The sequence below is a fragment of the Hemiscyllium ocellatum genome, chromosome 7 (assembly GCF_020745735.1).
Source record: "Hemiscyllium ocellatum isolate sHemOce1 chromosome 7, sHemOce1.pat.X.cur, whole genome shotgun sequence".
Taxonomy (NCBI): domain Eukaryota; kingdom Metazoa; phylum Chordata; class Chondrichthyes; order Orectolobiformes; family Hemiscylliidae; genus Hemiscyllium; species Hemiscyllium ocellatum.
The window spans coordinates 112,690,487-112,707,703 of record NC_083407.1 but is presented as its reverse complement, the minus strand read 5'-3'; positions in this window follow the sequence as shown (position 1 = coordinate 112,707,703).

Sequence of the window (17,217 nt, the reverse complement as noted above, 5' to 3'; positions counted from 1 at the left end):
CTGGCAAGGTGGGGACCTGCTAATCTGTACTGTGCTTGCCTCAGGATTATTTGAGGGTACAGTGAGATCTTACATCTGGTCCATGATGTTCCTAACCTGGGAATGAAATTTTTTTTTAGATTAGATTACTTACAGTGTGGAAACAGGCCCTTCGGGTCTGGACCCAACAAGTCCACACCGACCCGCCGAAGCGCAACCCACCCATACCCCTACATTTATCCCTTACCTAACACTACGGGCAATTTAGCATGGCCAATTCACCTGACCCGCACATCTTTGGACTGTGGGAGGAAACCGGAGCACCCAGAGGAAACCCACGCAGACACGGGGAGAACGTGCAAACTCCACACAGTCTGTCACCTGAGTTGGGAATTGAACCCGGGTCTCAGGCATTGTGAGGCAACAGTGCTAACCGCTGTGAGGCAACAGTGCTAACCACTGTGCCACCGTGCCGCCCTGGCCTAGCACTTACCCAAACACCCATTCCCCACAACATCCTGGTAAATTTTGTCTGAACCCTCTCCAGGATGGTAATTTCTTTCTATAACAGGGCAAGCAGAACTTCACCCAGTATTCCAGAAGTGGCCTCACCACATTGCAACCTCAACATGTCCCAATTCCAATACTCAAAGGCCTGAGCAATGAAAGCAAACATGCCAAATGCCGCTTTAACCTTCCTGTCTATTTGTGATGCAAATTTCAAACAATTATGAACCCCTAGGTCTCTCTGTTCTACAACACTACCCAAGGCCCTACCATTAATTGAAGAAGTTTTGTCCCTGTTTATTTTACCAAAATGCAAAGCCTGCATATATCCAAATTAAATTCCATCTGCAACCTCTCAGCTCATTGATCCAATTGACGAAGATCTCTTTGTAATTTTGAACAACCTTCATCACTCTCCACTATGCCACCAATTTTGTGTCATATGCAAACTTACTAATCATGCCTCCTATATTCTTATCCAATCATTTACATAAATGACTAACAAAAGTGGACCTAGTACTGATCCTTGTGGAACGCCACTGATCACAGGCTCCTAGTCCAAAAACAACTCTTCCACCATCCTCTGTCTCCTACCATTAAGCCAATTTTGTATCCAACTAGCAACTGACTCTACATCCCATGTGATCTAACTTGCCTAATTAATCTACCATGTGAAACCTTATCAAAGGCTTTATTAAATTCCAAGTAAACAGCGTCTACCCCTCTGCCCTTATCAATCTTTTTGGTTACTTCCACAAAAAACTCAAGTTTGTGAGACAGAATATCCCTCACACAATGCTGACTACCCCAATCATTCCTTTGCCTCTCCAAATGTGTGGGATAATAAAACAAATAGCTCATATCACTTTCAGCTGTACAGCAAGGACCTAGTGACCATTGTCCTGCAGTGGGACTAGAGCAACTGAATTTGGATAAGGTGAAGGGTTGGGGAACAATCAAGAGAACAATGGAAGAGCCATATTGAGATGGTGCTCCAGGAGGCTGAAAATACCTGGAGGAGAGGTATCCAGGTAACATTACCTCCTTGCTCTTACACTGGATGCCATGACTGATGAAACCTGTAGCAACAGGACGAACAATATTTGCATGACATCTCTAACCCCTTTACAATTAGACATAGTGATTGTCTTGATGTCAGATTCAACCAATTTGTGGACAGCGTGGTCCTGGTAATAGCAATGTAATGAATGAGCAGTTCGTCTGTTTTTAGTGTTGGTATTGGCCAGGGCATTGGGATGAAAGATTCTGCTTTTCTTCAAAATATTGCTGTGGAAATTTTTACTGTGGATGCTGGAATCCAAGGTAGACACAACCACCCCAGTGGCCAGTGAGGTATTTGTTTTAATATTTAATTAGAAAGATGTCACCTCTGGCAATGCAGTGCCCCTTTGGTATTTCACTGAACAGGCGGCTGTTTTGTACTAAAGTTGGGTCTTGAACTCATAGGGTCAAAAGACTCACACAGCTAACTATTAAGTCATTATTGATGTTTGTTTTATATGTATCACAGCATAAGAAGCATGTTAGATAAATAATCCACTCGGGGACATGCATCAAAGAATCACATATCATTTGGAAGGCACCTCTTCTAATACCAAACTACTTTTACGTACAGGAAAAAAACTAAAGGACCATACTGGAGCAGCTAACATACACGACGCACCCTCCTTGTTTGTCTTTACAGGTGTCACTCTTTCATTATTTAACATCACATTGTGATGCTGGCTGAGAAGAAACAGAAATAAGATCTGATAATTGGGGCAAAAGTCAGTCTCTGAATCAGGAGTCTTCACTGTTTGGCTCCTTCACTATAGGGAAGGATGTTATAGAATCATCATCAGAGAGTGACACTGTGCAGAAAAGGCCCTTTGGTCCATTAATTCTGCACTGACATAACTACCACTAAAGACTTGCTCATCCCAATTTCCTGTACTTGCCCCATATCCTTGAATGTTATAAATTCAAGTGCTCGTCCAAATATCTTTTTAAAGATTTCAAGGTTTCCAGCCTCTACTACCTTCCCAGGCAGTGCATTCCAGGTTCCCACCACTCTCGAAGAGAAAAAGCTTTTTCTCAAGTCCCCTCTGAATTTCCTGCCCCTTACCCTGAGACTGTAGCCCTTCCTGATTGACCCCGCAACCAAGAAGAACAGTGCTCTCTATTCACCCGTCCATATCCCTCAATTTTATGCACCTCAATCATGTCCCCTCTCAGTCTTCACTGCTCTAACGAAAACAATCCAAGCCTATCTAATCTCTCCTAATAACTCAATTTCTCCATTCCATACTCTGCATCCCATCCCATCCCAATTTCCTCTGTACCTCCTCTAGGGCTATCAGATCCTTCCTGTAGTGAGGTAACCAGAACTGCACACAGTTACTTAAGTTGTAGCCTAACCAACGCTCTGTACAACTCTGACATTACCTCCTTGCTCTTACACTGTACGCCATGCCTATTGAAAACAAGTGTCCCATATGCCTTATTAACTATCCTATTCATGTGCTCTGCTGACTTCAGGGATCTGTGAATAATTACCCCAAGATCCCTCTACTCCTCTAAGCTACCCAGTGTCCTGCCATTCATTATATACTCCCTCATCTTTCTTCTTCCAAAGTGCATCATCTCCACTTGTCAGGGTTAAATGCCATCTACCCATCTGACCAAACCATCTTTATCTTCCTGTAACATACAACCATTTTCCCTATTAAAAACTCAATGAATCTTGATTTCATCTGAAAATTTATTGAACATTCCCCCCACATTTTCATCTATATTAAACAATGAAAGTCCCCAGTACTGGTCCTTACGGTACACCGCTGGACACTGGCCTCCAGTCACTCAGTCTTCTACCACTAACCTTTGTGTCCTATTATTAAGCCAGTTTCTGATCCATCAAGACAAGTGAGTTCCATATACTTAAATCCTCACAATCAGTGTCCCATGCAGGAGCTTGTCAAAAGATTTGCAAAAATGCATATCAACCACATCAACTGAATTTCCCTCATCCATACACTTGATCACATTTTTCAAAAATATTCTAAGAAATTTGTTGGGTTTGATCTCTTTCAACAAAGCCATATTGACTAGCCCTAATTAACCCATGCCTTTCCAAGTGGATATTAATTCTCTCCTTTAGAAATTTTTACAGCAGTTTCCCCATCACTGACGAGATACTTACCAGACTGTACTTTCCTGGTTTATTTCTACCATCCCTCAGTCCTCTGGCACTTCTCCTATGGCCAGCAAAGAATAACATATTTGTGTTAGAAGCCCTGCAATTTCCTGCCTCGCCTCCCACAGCAGCCTGGGGTGCAATTCACTGGGCCAAGGGATTTGTCCATTTTAAACATGACAGTGCCTCCAATACTTTCCCATTTCTTACATCAAACTGCAACTTCCTCACAATCTCTTTTCCTGAATTTTGTACCTATGTTGTTCTTTTCCAGAGAGTGAACACTGAACTGAAGTATTCATTTACTAACCTTCCAATATGAGGACCAAAGGGACCTGGATATCCATACAGTGTGGAAGCAGGCCCTTCGGCCCAACACTGACCCTATATCCACCTAATGCACCTAACCTACACATCCCTGAACACTATGGGCAATTTAGCATAGCCAATTCACCTAACTTGCACATCTTTGGACTGTGGGAGGAAACAGGAGCACCTGAAGGAAACTCACGCAGACACGAGGATTTTTTTAAAAATTAGATTCTCTACAGTGTGGAAATAGGTACTTCGGTCCAACAAGTCCACAGCGACCCTCTGAAGAGTAACCCACCCAGACCCATTTCCCTCTGACCAATGCACCTAACACTATGGGCAATTTAGCATAGCCAATTCACCTAACTTGCACATCTTTGAACTGTGGGAGGAAACCGGAGCACCCGGAGGAAACCCACACAGACACGGGGAGAATGTGCAAACTCCACACCGACAGTCACCAGATGCTGGAATTGAACCCAGGTCTCTGCTGCTGTGAGCAGTAGTAACTACTGAACCATGATACCCTGCAGTTTCACATACAGGTTATCCCCTTGGTTCTTAATGGACCCTGTTCTTTTTCTGGTTAACCTCTTGCCTTTAATGTATTTATAAAATATCTTAGAATTGTTCCCAGTCCTTGTTAAAAAGTCCTTTCTCAAGCTCCCTTTTTACTCTACCAATTACTTTCCTTAATTTCCTTCTTGTATTTCCTACGGATCATTATGCTATAACACAACAGTTGCAACCTTCAACAATCCCGCGCTATAGAAAATCATGCTATAGAAGATTGCTATAGAAAATCGCTGTACCCATTCAATAGAAAGTTCACATAGCCAACTCATGTTAACAAAGCACATATTATACCAGAATTGCCAGGATATTCAACTAGGACCACAGCAGAATCACTTCCTTTGGACTTGCTGAATGCCTTTCACTTCTTCCTCATCTGGTCCTGAATTGTTCTAGACATCCAGAGTTTCTAAACTTATTGCTGCTACAATTCCCCAAAAGGTATATGTTGGACTTGTACTCTCCTCAGCTCCTTTTTGAATATCCCCCTTTGCTCTGCTGCAGAATTACCAGGCAATTTTGGCGATCCTGCTTATTTTTAAGAAATCTGCCTTTTCCCCGAATCAAAAGCCATCTTTCTCGGGCTATCCTTCTTCTTGTCCAAAACAAATTTGAACAGCAGCATGTTGTGATCATTATAAAACCACCCCCAACTGCCACATTAAACATTTGTCTGGCTTCTTGCCCCAGAGCCAGATCTAGCACTGTGCTGTCCCTTGTTGGGCCTCCTGCATAATGATATAAAAAATTCTCTTGAATGTATTTGGAGTAATTCACCATCTCTTAAACCCTTAACACTATGGCTATCCTAATTTAATTTGGGAAAGTTGAAGTTCCCCTAGGATAATTACCCATTTATTACTCTTACACACCTCTGTGAACTGTCTACATATTTGCTCCTCTATCTTCCTCTGACTCTTTGGGGCCTATAGTACATTCCCAGTCATCTGGCTGTCCCTTAACATTCCTAAGTTCTACCCACAAAGCTTCATTTGAGGACCCTTCCGAGATATCATCTCTCCTTATTGCATGCCTCACATTCACATGAAAGTGCTGAGAATCTGAGAGAGATTGTGAATACAAAGTCACCCTCAGTACCAATACTCCTAAAAGATTTGACTCAAATACAGAAGATGCAACTTGATAGAACCTTGAACATAATAAGGTACCTCAAAATACTTCCTAAGAGTGTGACCAAACAAATTTGATTTCAAGCTACCAATTGATACAATTGCCCACACAATAGTTTTTTGAAGAATGTCTTAAATCAGGAACGTGAAGAGGTGGCAAGAATTACTGAGGGAATTCCAGAGCTTCTGGTCCAGGCAGTTAGAGGTACATGGTTGAGCAATGGATTTCAAATGCGCTAAGGAGGCAAGTATCAATGAGTTGCATGGATGTTGAAGGATTTTAAGTTAACCTGAAGAAGGTAACAGAAATATAGGGGGTGATGCCATGGACGATTTTGTGAGGAAGACTGAGAATTTTACATATGAGATTTGCTGCATCAGTCTGCATGTGCAAAGGTGATGATTTAGCAGGACGTTTTAAAAGTTAGGAAATGGATAGCAGAGCTTAATAAGAAAGAACTTAAGTCTGAGCAGGTGTGAGCCATTCAGCCCGATGAATCTGCTCTGCCATTCATTAAGATCATGGTTAATCTGATCGTAGTTCTAACTCCACTTTCCTGCCTTCTGCCATCCTCTCCGCTCCCAAAAACACTCTGGCTCCCTTGTTGATTAATCTTTGTGATAGCGAGTTCAGCTTCATGTAGGGTAGAAGATGGGAGGCCAGCTACGATAGTATTTGAACAGTTGAGTCAAAAGGTAATAAAGGTACGGGCAAGAATTTCAGGAGCAAAGGATCTGAGGCCCGAAGGTAGAAACAGACCACCTTGGTGATGTAGTGGATAAATGATTAAAGTATCATTTCATGGTTAAGTGCAAAACCAAAAGTGAAAAGTCTAGTTCAGCTCCCGACAGTGAACAGGAAGAGAGAAGATGCAGGCACAACATATTTTAATACCCTATCCCAGTGACAATTGAGAAACATGTCTTCTATTTGTTAAAGTCAATGTTTGAGATCAGGTCAGTAAAACTGGCCAAAGATGGTCTTCCTAATCTAGGACTATATGTTGGGGCACCAGTAACCTTGGATTTTATGCCAGGTAAACTAATAATTCCCCAATCCACACAATAAATTCGACACCTTAAAATGAGACTGGAAGGTTTTGCTGTGTTAGTTTGTCATGAATAGATAAAGTTAAAAATCACACAACACCAGGCTATAGTCCAACAGGTTTAATTGAAATTAAACCTATTGGACTATAACCTGGTGTTGTGTGATTTTTAACTTTGTACACCCCTGTTCAACACCGGCATCTCCAAATCATGAATAGATAAGCTAGCCTCATTTTCTTTAATAATGATATTACGTATTTGAGGTTTGCAATTATTGTTAAGTTCACCATGTTCTTCCCTTGTGACATCAGTTCCCAGACGATTGGGTTTTATTGGTTGTTTTCTCGCTGGCCTCAGCTCTCCTGGTAGTACTGATTTCTGTCACCTTTAGGTGGTTAACCTGTTTATTTCAGCAACCTGCTAGGTTTCCATTAGCTAGTTCAGTGACTCTTATTCTGTCACTCTTTCAGCAAAGTGGTGATTTTCTGAAGAACATATCTTTCCATTTATAGAATTGCGTCTTTTGAGAAGAAATCATGTAAAAGGCCTAAGGTGCTTCACAGCAGTATTATCAAAAACGAAGCCAAATAAGGTGATACTAGGGCATTGATAAAGAGGCAGCATTTAAGGTGTGTCTTAAATGAGGAAAGGGAAGGAGTGAGGTTTAGGGAGCTGACTCCAATGGTTTGGCGCCTGAATGTACAGCTATCAAATAAATAACCAAATCAGGGGTTCGCAAGCGAATCAGATTGACGGAGTCCAGGTATTGTGGAGTGCTGTAAGGCAGGAGAAAGCTACAGAAGTAGCAAGAGTGGAGACATTGAGAGATTTGGAGACAAAAATAAGAATTTTAAAATTGAAGCACTGCTCAACCAGAAGCCAGGGTAGTTCAGCAAGAAAGGAGTGGGGGGGAGTGGTGATAGGTGAGTAGGACAAGGTACGAGTTTGGATATAAACAGCAGACAGATGGCATTAAATTGATACAGGGTGGGGGACAGGAAGTCAGTCAGAGTGCAGAGAATAGTCAGGTCTAGAGGTAATAAAGATACAACTGAGTGTTTCAGCAGATGAGGAAGAGTAGAGTTGGGAAGGTTAGTAGTGGAGATGTTTTTGACATATGTAAGTTGAAATAGTGTGAATATGCAGCTGAGAGCTCATTTTGTGCCACCCAGATTCAAATGCAACTATATCCAGGTTTGACCAGACAACTGGCAAGTAACATCCATGCCACATAAATGCCAGAGAATGAACATCTCCAAGAAGAGACAATCTGACCACCACCCTTGACATTCAATGGTGTTACTATTGCTGAATTGCCCATTATCAGCATCACTGTTGGGGGTGGGGTGGGGGGGGTTTGGTTGGGTTTTAGGGCGTTACCATTGACTAGAAACTCAACTGGACTGACCACATAAATACAATAGGAGAAAGTGAGGAGTGCAGATGCTGGAGATCAAAAAGTGTGGTGCTGGAGAAGCACAGCCAGTCAGGCAGCATCTGAGGAGCAGGAGGCTTTTCCAATCCGAAAAGCTTTAATGCGCTATGTGTCGTAAACTTCAGAAAAGAAAGTGCAAGCAGCCTTTGGGGCAAGACAGTGGTTAGCAGATTAGATTCCCTACAGTGTGGAAACAGGCCCTACGGCCCAACAAGTCCACGCCAGCCTTCTGAAAAGTAACCCTCCCAGACCCATTTCCCTCTGACTAATGCACCTAACACTATGAACAATTTAGCATGGCCAATCCACCTGACCTGCACATCTTTGGACTGTGGGGGGGATCCCCCAAAGACACAAGAAGAATGTGTAAACTCCACACAGTCACCCGAGGCTGGAATTGAACCTGGGTCCTTGGTACTGTGAGGCTGTAGTGCTAACCACTGAGCTACCATGCCACACTGCTGCCACACAGTGCCAGGGAGCTGGGTTTGATTCCACCCTCAGGTTACTGTGTGGAGTTTGCACATTCTCCCTGTGTCTGCATGGGTTTCCTCCAGCTACTTCCGTTTCGTCCCATAGTCCAAAGATATGCAGGTCAAGTGGGTTGGCTTGTTAAATTGTCCATAATGTTCAGGGATATATGGGTTAAGTGAGTGTGGGCTTGACAGGCCAAGTGACCTCTTCCACACTGTAAGGATTCTATGATTCTATTCTATGATAGCCTACAATTAAACTTAAGAGTAAATATTTTGGGTTATTGAATACATTGGGTTAATAGTGGGTGGCACGGCGGCACAGTGGTTAGCACTGCTGCCTCACAGCACCAGGGACCTGGATTCAATTCCTGCCTCAGGCGACTGACTGTGTGGAGTTTGCACGTTCTCCCCGTGTCTGCGTGGGTTTCCTCTGGGTGCTCCGGTTTCCTCCCACAGTCCAAAGATGTGCAGGTCAGGTGAATTGGCCATGCTAAATTGCCCGTAATGTTAGGTAAGGGGTATGGGTGGGTTGCGCTTCGGTGGGTTGGTGTGGACTTGTTGGGCCGAAGGGCCTGTTTCCACACTGTAAGTAATCTAAACAACAGGATAGTGGGGGAAGGCAGACAGTCCCATCTTTTTCAAAGCAATCGGTTGCTGTGTTCTGTTAATTTAAATGTTTGTCATCTCAGACGGCCACTTCTGCAGGATATAAGGTAACTTGTGAGGTTAAGGTGCCAGGGCATTAGAGGTTCCTGCTGGGGAGGGTATCAGGCCTCAAGGGTGTGTCCAGTCCCAGGAAGGTTATTGGACCCCAGGGGTGTGGTGAAGGTACCACAGGTTTGGGGTCTGTCAGGTCTTGGGGGCTTTAGGGATCTATCTGGTCCCAGGGTGGTTTATAGTGGGGAGGGGATGCCCAGGGCAGAAAGGGGAATGTTGGATAGAGAATGGTATCAGTTCCAGTCTTCGGGGAGGGGGCTGTCAGGTCTAGCGATAGTGGATTCTGTATCTCATGGTGAGTGAGAAGTGTTGTGTCCTCGGTGGTGATATTGGGTCCCAGAGGGAGATGAGGTGTTGAGGGTAGAGGGTTAGTGTTTAGGTAGTTGAGGGTGTGTGTCGTAACTTGGGGGAATTAGTTGAATAGCTACTCAGAAGTTAGACTGAATTTTCCTAGTTTTTCCTTAGTAAATGTTAAACTCAGCAGACCCTCTGGATTCGTTAATTTAAATGGATATCTTCAGAGGATTCCAGGCACTGGGGAATTACATAGCAGGATCTTCAATTTCCCCGGCTGTTCCCTTTGCTATGTCAGGGATTCTGCAGAGTCTCAATGCAGAAATGAGTATTTAGCTATTGAAAAATCCAGACCAAACATTTCCTGGTCAATGTCCAGTTTTGCTGTGTTTTACCCCTATCTGTACTTTCTAATGTTTCATTCTATAACTAAGTTCTAATATCATTTTTTTAAAAAAGTTCTCAGCACCACTACAGTGTGGAAGCAGGCCATTTGGCCCATCGAGTCCACTCCAACCCTTTGAAGAGCATCCCATCCAGACCCACTCCATCCTTGTAACCTTGCATTTCCCATGGCTCACCCACATAGCCTGGACATTATGGGTGATTTGGCATGGCCAATCCACCTGACCTGCACATCTTTGGACTGCAGGAGGAAACCGGAGCACCCAGAGGAAACCCACACAGACACGGTGAGAATGTACAAACTTCACACAGACAGTCACCGGAGGCTGGAATCCAAACTGGGTCATTGGTGCCGTGAGTCAACAGTGAGATTCTGCGTAAAGTTCATGATTCAGTTACCCGACCCCACTGGGGCATCAACCTTACAGACTGCAGGAGTCAGCATAGATCCGGATTGTCTACTGATCGGTCATCCCCGTGCTACAGAAAGTCAAGGAGGAGTTTAACTCCCTGAACCTGGCAACACATACAAAAGTGACCATTCAGAACAGTTATAATCTGGAGGGAAAACCAAAGGGCTGGAGTTGTACAATCAACCCAGCATCCCTGTCTGAGGAGTCAGCAGCTAAAGTTTTGGCAGTGAGATCTGAGAAAGGATTGCTCCAGGAGAGGAGGAGTGCTGCTTACTCGGGAACCATGGGGGAGCGCTGCCTGAAGCAAAGCGCGGATAACTGTGACTGGAGCAGTAAAGGTCAACTGGAAGACCGTTTTCAGTGAGAAGCCAATTCATGAGTGGCCAATTGGCGTTGTACCACCAGAATACTGCCCAGAAGAAGGAACCAACCCAACTCTGTAACTCTATCGAAGGTTTAAGTTCTTTCCTCACCAAACTATCTGAGAGCTGCTTAGAAGGGTTTAACACAATCAGAGTTTAGAACTGCTAACCTGAGTTTCAAATGCTTTGAGTCTAGCCACGTGACTTGCCACATTTCTCTCTATCTTTAATAATATCTAACCTCCACTCCTAACCTTCTGACTTGTCTGTCAGGTTTAAGTGCCAGTTAAGGGAAAAAGGGGGATTTTGGGTGAATAGTCCATGTAGTTAGTTGGTGGTTTTAAGACTTTGCATCATTTCCATTCTTAGAATTTGTGAAGTACCTTTCATTATTAATAAATAGTTATTCCTCTTTTACGTAAAATAAATGGTGTTAGAAAACTTCATAGTAAGTGTATATCGAAGCTAGTAAATTTTTTAGATTAGATTACTTACAGTGTGGAAACAGGCCCTTCGGCCCAACAAGTCCACACTGACCCGCCAAAGCGCAACCCACCCATACCCCTACATTTACCCCTTACCTAACGCTACGGGCAATTTAGCATGGCCAATTCACCTGACCTGCACATCTTTGGGCTGTGGGAGGAAACCGGAGCACCCGGAGGAAACACACGCAGACACGGGGAGAACGTACAAACTCCACACAGTCAGTCGCCTGAGGTGGGATTTAGGAGCAGGTCATTTGGGGGGAGTTATGATAACTTCACAAAGTTTTCATCACATGTTATAGGCCCATGGTTCTATGTGGTTAATTCAGTGTGTGTAACAGTAGATAGGTCTGTGGCTGTAAGCAATCCATGAGATTCTTTGTTGACATGATGCTGGGCTCTGAATTGTGACATTTCAAAACTCGCAAGGCCCGAGTCTGCTTGCAGTGGAATCAGTGACCCTGTTAAAAACCTGGGAGTTAAAATGGTAGCAGGGAAGGGTGGGGTGGGACCAACAGGGAGGTCAAGCACAGCAACCCCTCAGAAACAAAAACAGAAGTTGCTGGAAAAGCTCAGCTGGTCTGGCAGCAGTTTGTTTCAGATTTCCAGCATCCTCAGTATTTCGTCTCAGTCAGAGTGATGGCAAATAACTTCAGTCCATTCAAACAGTGTGTGCTGTGTTCCAATTTTGCTTTCTGCTCGTAACAAATAATTTAAATGAACAAAAAAATCCTAGAGCTTCCTTTATTGCAGCATCATCCTTTCTTACCCGATTTCTGACTGAGAGCTACAACCAGACTATTTACCCCATCTCAGTGCAGGGAATGTCCTCTCTATCACAAATACATCAGTAAAGTTTCGTCAGAAATATTTCTAGAAATTAATCATTTATTATGTCAATGATCTTCAAGAGCTCAACCTTGTTTCCATCAAAGGTTCTCAATTTCACTTTGATACGCCCCCTTCCTGTTACTCAGTCTCTTTAGCCCCAGTTAATTCGCCATGGAGGAGAATGTGGATGGCAAATTTTCCTAGTTGGGTGGGGAGTTGTTCTTCTGAGGAAGGGTCACCGGACCCGAAATGTTAGCTTTGACTTCTCTTCTCTTCTAACTTGCTTTGAAGATGTATAGTGCCAAGTGAATACTGGAATTCTGGTAATCAGACATTTTTAAATTCATTCATGGGGTGTTGGTGATGCTAGCTGGGCCAGCATTTACTGCCTCCCCCCAGTTGCCCAGTTCCCTCCACCATTATGTTAGCTGGGGGCACTTGGACCAGATTGCCATATACACACCCCTCTCCTGCCTTGCCGTTTCTCCGCAAAGCTCACAAAGCAAGGAAGCTGATCCGTCTCTGTTGCTAACAGGTTGGGTGTTGTACTTTCTCTGTCTGACCAAGGGGATACATGGTGTCTGTAGCAGAACTCATCCTGAGCATGACTACAGAACAAAACAAAAACGGGCAGAAACAGACTGAGAAAGAAACAAGTTCAGGACTGGTGGGACCAGGGTAGGAAGGAGTATCACTTCATTCAGATAGATCATAAGTGGAAAAAGCAAAATACTGAGGATGCTGGAAATCTGGGGAAAGAAACCCCAGAGAATGCTGGAGAAACTCAGTGTTTGAGGAGAGAGAGAAACTGAGTAAACATTTCAAGTCTGAACATAAGAAATATGAGCAGGAGTAAGGCACATGGCTCTTTGAATCTGCTCCACCATTCAATAAGATCATGGCTGATCTTTTCATGGCCTCAGCTCCACTTACCCGCCTCACCACTGTATCCCTTAATTCCTTAACTGTTCAAAAAATATCTATCTTGGCATTTAAAAATATTTACTGAAGAAGCGTCAACTACTTCACTGGGCAAGGAATTCCATAGATTCACAACCCTCTGGGTGAAGAAGTTCCGCCTCAATTCAGTCCTAAATCTGTTCCTCTTAATTTTGAGGCTGTGCCCTCTTGTCCCTAGTTTCACCCGCCTATGGAAAAATCTCCCTACTTCATAATTTTATATACTGTTATAAGATCCCTCCTCATTCTTCTGAATTCCAATGAATATAATCCCAGTCTACTCAGTCTCTCCTCATAAAGCAACCCTCTCAACTTCAGAATCAACCTAGTGAACCTGCTCTGTACCCCCTCCAGTGCCAGTACATCCTTTCTCAAGTAAGGAGCCCAAAACTGCACGCAGTACTCCAGGTGTGGCCTCACCAGCACCCTGTATAGCTACAACATAACCTCCCTGCTTTTAAACTCAATCCTTTTAGCAATGAAGGACAAAATTCCATTTGCCTTCCTAATTACCTGTTGTCCCTGCAGACCAACCTTCTGTGATTCATGCACAAGGACACTCTGCACAGCAGCACGCTGCAACGTTTTACCATTCAAGTAATAATCCTTTTTACTGTTATTCCCACCAAAATGGAAGACTTCACATTTATTAACATTGTATTCCATCTGCCAGACCTTTGCCCGCTCACTTTAATGTATGTGTTCGTCTGTAAAATTTCACAGTCCTCAGCAGACTTTGATCTGCCACTCATCTTAGTGTCATCTGCAAACCTTGATACATAACACGTGGCCCCCAGCTCCAAATCATCTATATATTATTGTGTGTGCTATGTCTCTTCTGCATAGCTTGAAATGGCTCAGAAAGAGAGGGCGATAAAAAAAACAGTGGGGTGGTGGGAAAGAGAGAATCTGTAAAAGAAAAAATTAGATTTTGATTCTGAGATCAGCATTTATTTCCAATCTTTCTGACCCTTAAGAGGTTGGTCGTGGGCTACCTCCTTGAATAACCTCATGATGTTTTGTACAACTGAGTGCCTTGCTCAGCCACTTCAGATTCCACTTATTACTGTCAACCATGCTAGCTGTGAACACGGCTCATAAATAGGTCGGGATAGCAGGACATAAAGGGCATTAGTGTTAGGGTTTTAAAGATGGTCCAGCAGCCTTGTGCAGATTTTTACTGATACCACTATTTTACTCCCAATGTTTCTTTATGCTGCATTAATGTGGATATGAACTCTCATTGCCTCAATTACTGGCTGAAGGTTGCTGAGTCAGGTCAATGGGTGAAGAGCTGTGCCAGGGACAAATTTAATAGTGTCCTTCATTTGTCTTGATGTCACTACTTCGAAGAGGATGTGAATGTGTTGGAAGCAGTTCAGGGAAGGTTTACTGATTTAATACCTGGAATGAGTGGATTACCTTATGAAGAAAGGCTAGACAGGCTAGTGCTGTCTCTCTGAAGTTGAGAGGAGTAAGAGGTGACTCAATTGAAGCATATAAATTTTGAAGGGGGCTTGACTGAGTCAATGCTGAAAGGATGTTTCCTCTTGTGGGAAAGTCTAGACCTGGGGGTCATTATTAAAAAATAAAGGATCGCTCATTTACCACAAAGGCATAGAAACATTTTTTTTTCTCTCTCAGTTCCCTTCCTCAAAAGACAATGGTTACAGAATCTTTAAAGGCAGAGGGCGATTGATTCTTGAAGGAGATGAAAGATTATCAGGGATAGAGTTGAGATTAAAATCAGATCAGCTGTAATCCCGTGGATGGACAGAGCAGACTTTGGAGGGCTGTGTGGCCTACCCATGTTCCTTGTCGTATACTTGTGTACACACCTGAGCCAGCGCATTAGCTGTCAGTGCTGCATTGGCTCCTGACCTGGCCATTTGTGGGTGAGGAAAAGGAGGTGCAAGAGATGCGAGTCCCCCACTTGAAGAAGGCAGCAGGAACCTGATACAAAGGGGCTGTCATTCCGAGTAAAATGCAACATTTTACAAGGCTGAGTGCAGCGCAGCCACACAGGGGAGACTTGCAATTCAGCACAACTTGACGCGATGAAATGATCGATAAATACGTTTCCTGCAACTGACGATGTCAGCCACAATATAAAACCACCCACACGGCAGAACAAATATCAAGATTAATTTGGTTGGAACTGCACCTGCCAAGAATCTCAAATGTCATCAAGATTTTCAAAGTGCGAAAGGAAGTGAGAAGGGGAAGGAGGGTGTTAGGGTTAGGGTTGGGGTTGGGGTTTGGGGGGGGTGGGGAAACGGAGTCACAGGGCATACTACAGAAACCTCACCAATTTCAGCAGTAGACACTAAATTGATGCAATTCAAATATGCAGAGTAAAACCCCCTTACATTGTCCCATCAAACTTCCCAGGGCAGAATGGGGTTAGATACAGAGTTAAGGTTCCTCTATACTGTCCCCAACAAACACTGTCAGGTCAGGTACACCACACGGTTAGGTACACAATCAAACTTTCTCCATCCTTTAAACTGACAGAAAAGCTCTCCCAACTCTTTTCAACTGAAAGTAACATTCCCTCAATGCAGTCCATATCAAACATGTCTGGGACAGGGACAGAACCAGGTTAGATGCAGAGTAAAATTCCCTCTACTCTTTTAAACTGAAAGTAGAGTTGGCTCTCTACTTTTAATTTGAAAGTAAAATGAAAGTAAACTCCCTTGGCAGTGTCTTTATAAAAAATCCCAGGACAAATACAACACAGGGATAGTAGTCATGATTTGGAGATGCTGGTGTTGGACTGGGGTGTACAAAGTTAAAACTCACACAATGCCAGGTTATAGTCCAACAGGTTTAATTGTGCTTCCAATTAAACCTGTTGGACTATAACTTGATGTTGTGTGATTTTTAACTTATCACAGGGATAGGTATAGAGTAAAGCTTCCTCTGTCCTGTCCCCCATCAAACACCCTGGGGGCAGGTACAGCACAAGGTTAGATACAGAGTAAAGCTCCTTCAATGGTGTCCCCCATCAAATACCCTTAGGAGAGGTACAGCATGGGATTAAATACATGGTCTAAAGCTCCCACAACACCATCCCCATCAAACACTCCCAACATAGGTACAGCATGGGATTGATACAGCGTAAAGCTGCTTCTACACTTTGTTCATCAAACACTCCCAGAACAAATACATTGCATTAGGTATTATGCTTCTTCCGTACAGGAATACAATGGGATACGAAATGAAACAGAACAGAATAGTGGCCAAAAACATATGCCTTCCTAATATGCTCAATGTTTTTTACACTCAGCTCAAGCAGAATTCCAATGAAATGGTGTCACCAGCCCAAACAGCCGCAGATATGCCTGTTCCCTCAGTCACCGCTGCAGACACCAGGTCGGCGTTCTTAAGAGTGAACCCATAGAAAGTGACTGGTCCAGATGGAATTTCCAGCTGTGCACTCAGATCTTGTGCAGACCAGCTAGTGGTGGCATTTGCTGATGTCTTTAACCTCTCCTTACTCCAATCTGACGTCCTCACCTGCTTCAAGAAGACCACCATCATCCCGGTACCAAAGAAAACAAATGCAATGTGCCTCAACAACTACTGCCCGGTGGTTCTGATCTTCGTGATTATGAAGTGCTTCGAGAAGTTAGTCATGGCTCACAGCAACTCTAGCCCTGATCCCTTACAATTTGCATACCGACAAAACAATCCAAATCAAATGCCATTTCTCTAGCCTTACACTCAGCCCTGGAACATCTGGATAGTCAGGATTCTACTTATCCACTACAGCTCCACCTTCAACACGATAATCCCATTCAAACTAATCTCCACACTCTGAGACCTACGTCACAGCTCCACCCTCTGCAACTGGATCCTCAGCTTCCCGACCTACAGACCGCAATCAGTGGAGATAGACAACTGCCCCTCCTCCACGATAATCCTCAACACTGACACCCTGCAAGGATACATACTCAGCCCCACCCTGTACACTCGTGTCTATGTCGCCAAATGTCTTCTGAACTCCATCTACAGCTTTGTTGATGACACCGCCATGGTAGTCCAGATATCAAACAATGACGAGACAGAATACAGGAAGGAGATGGAATG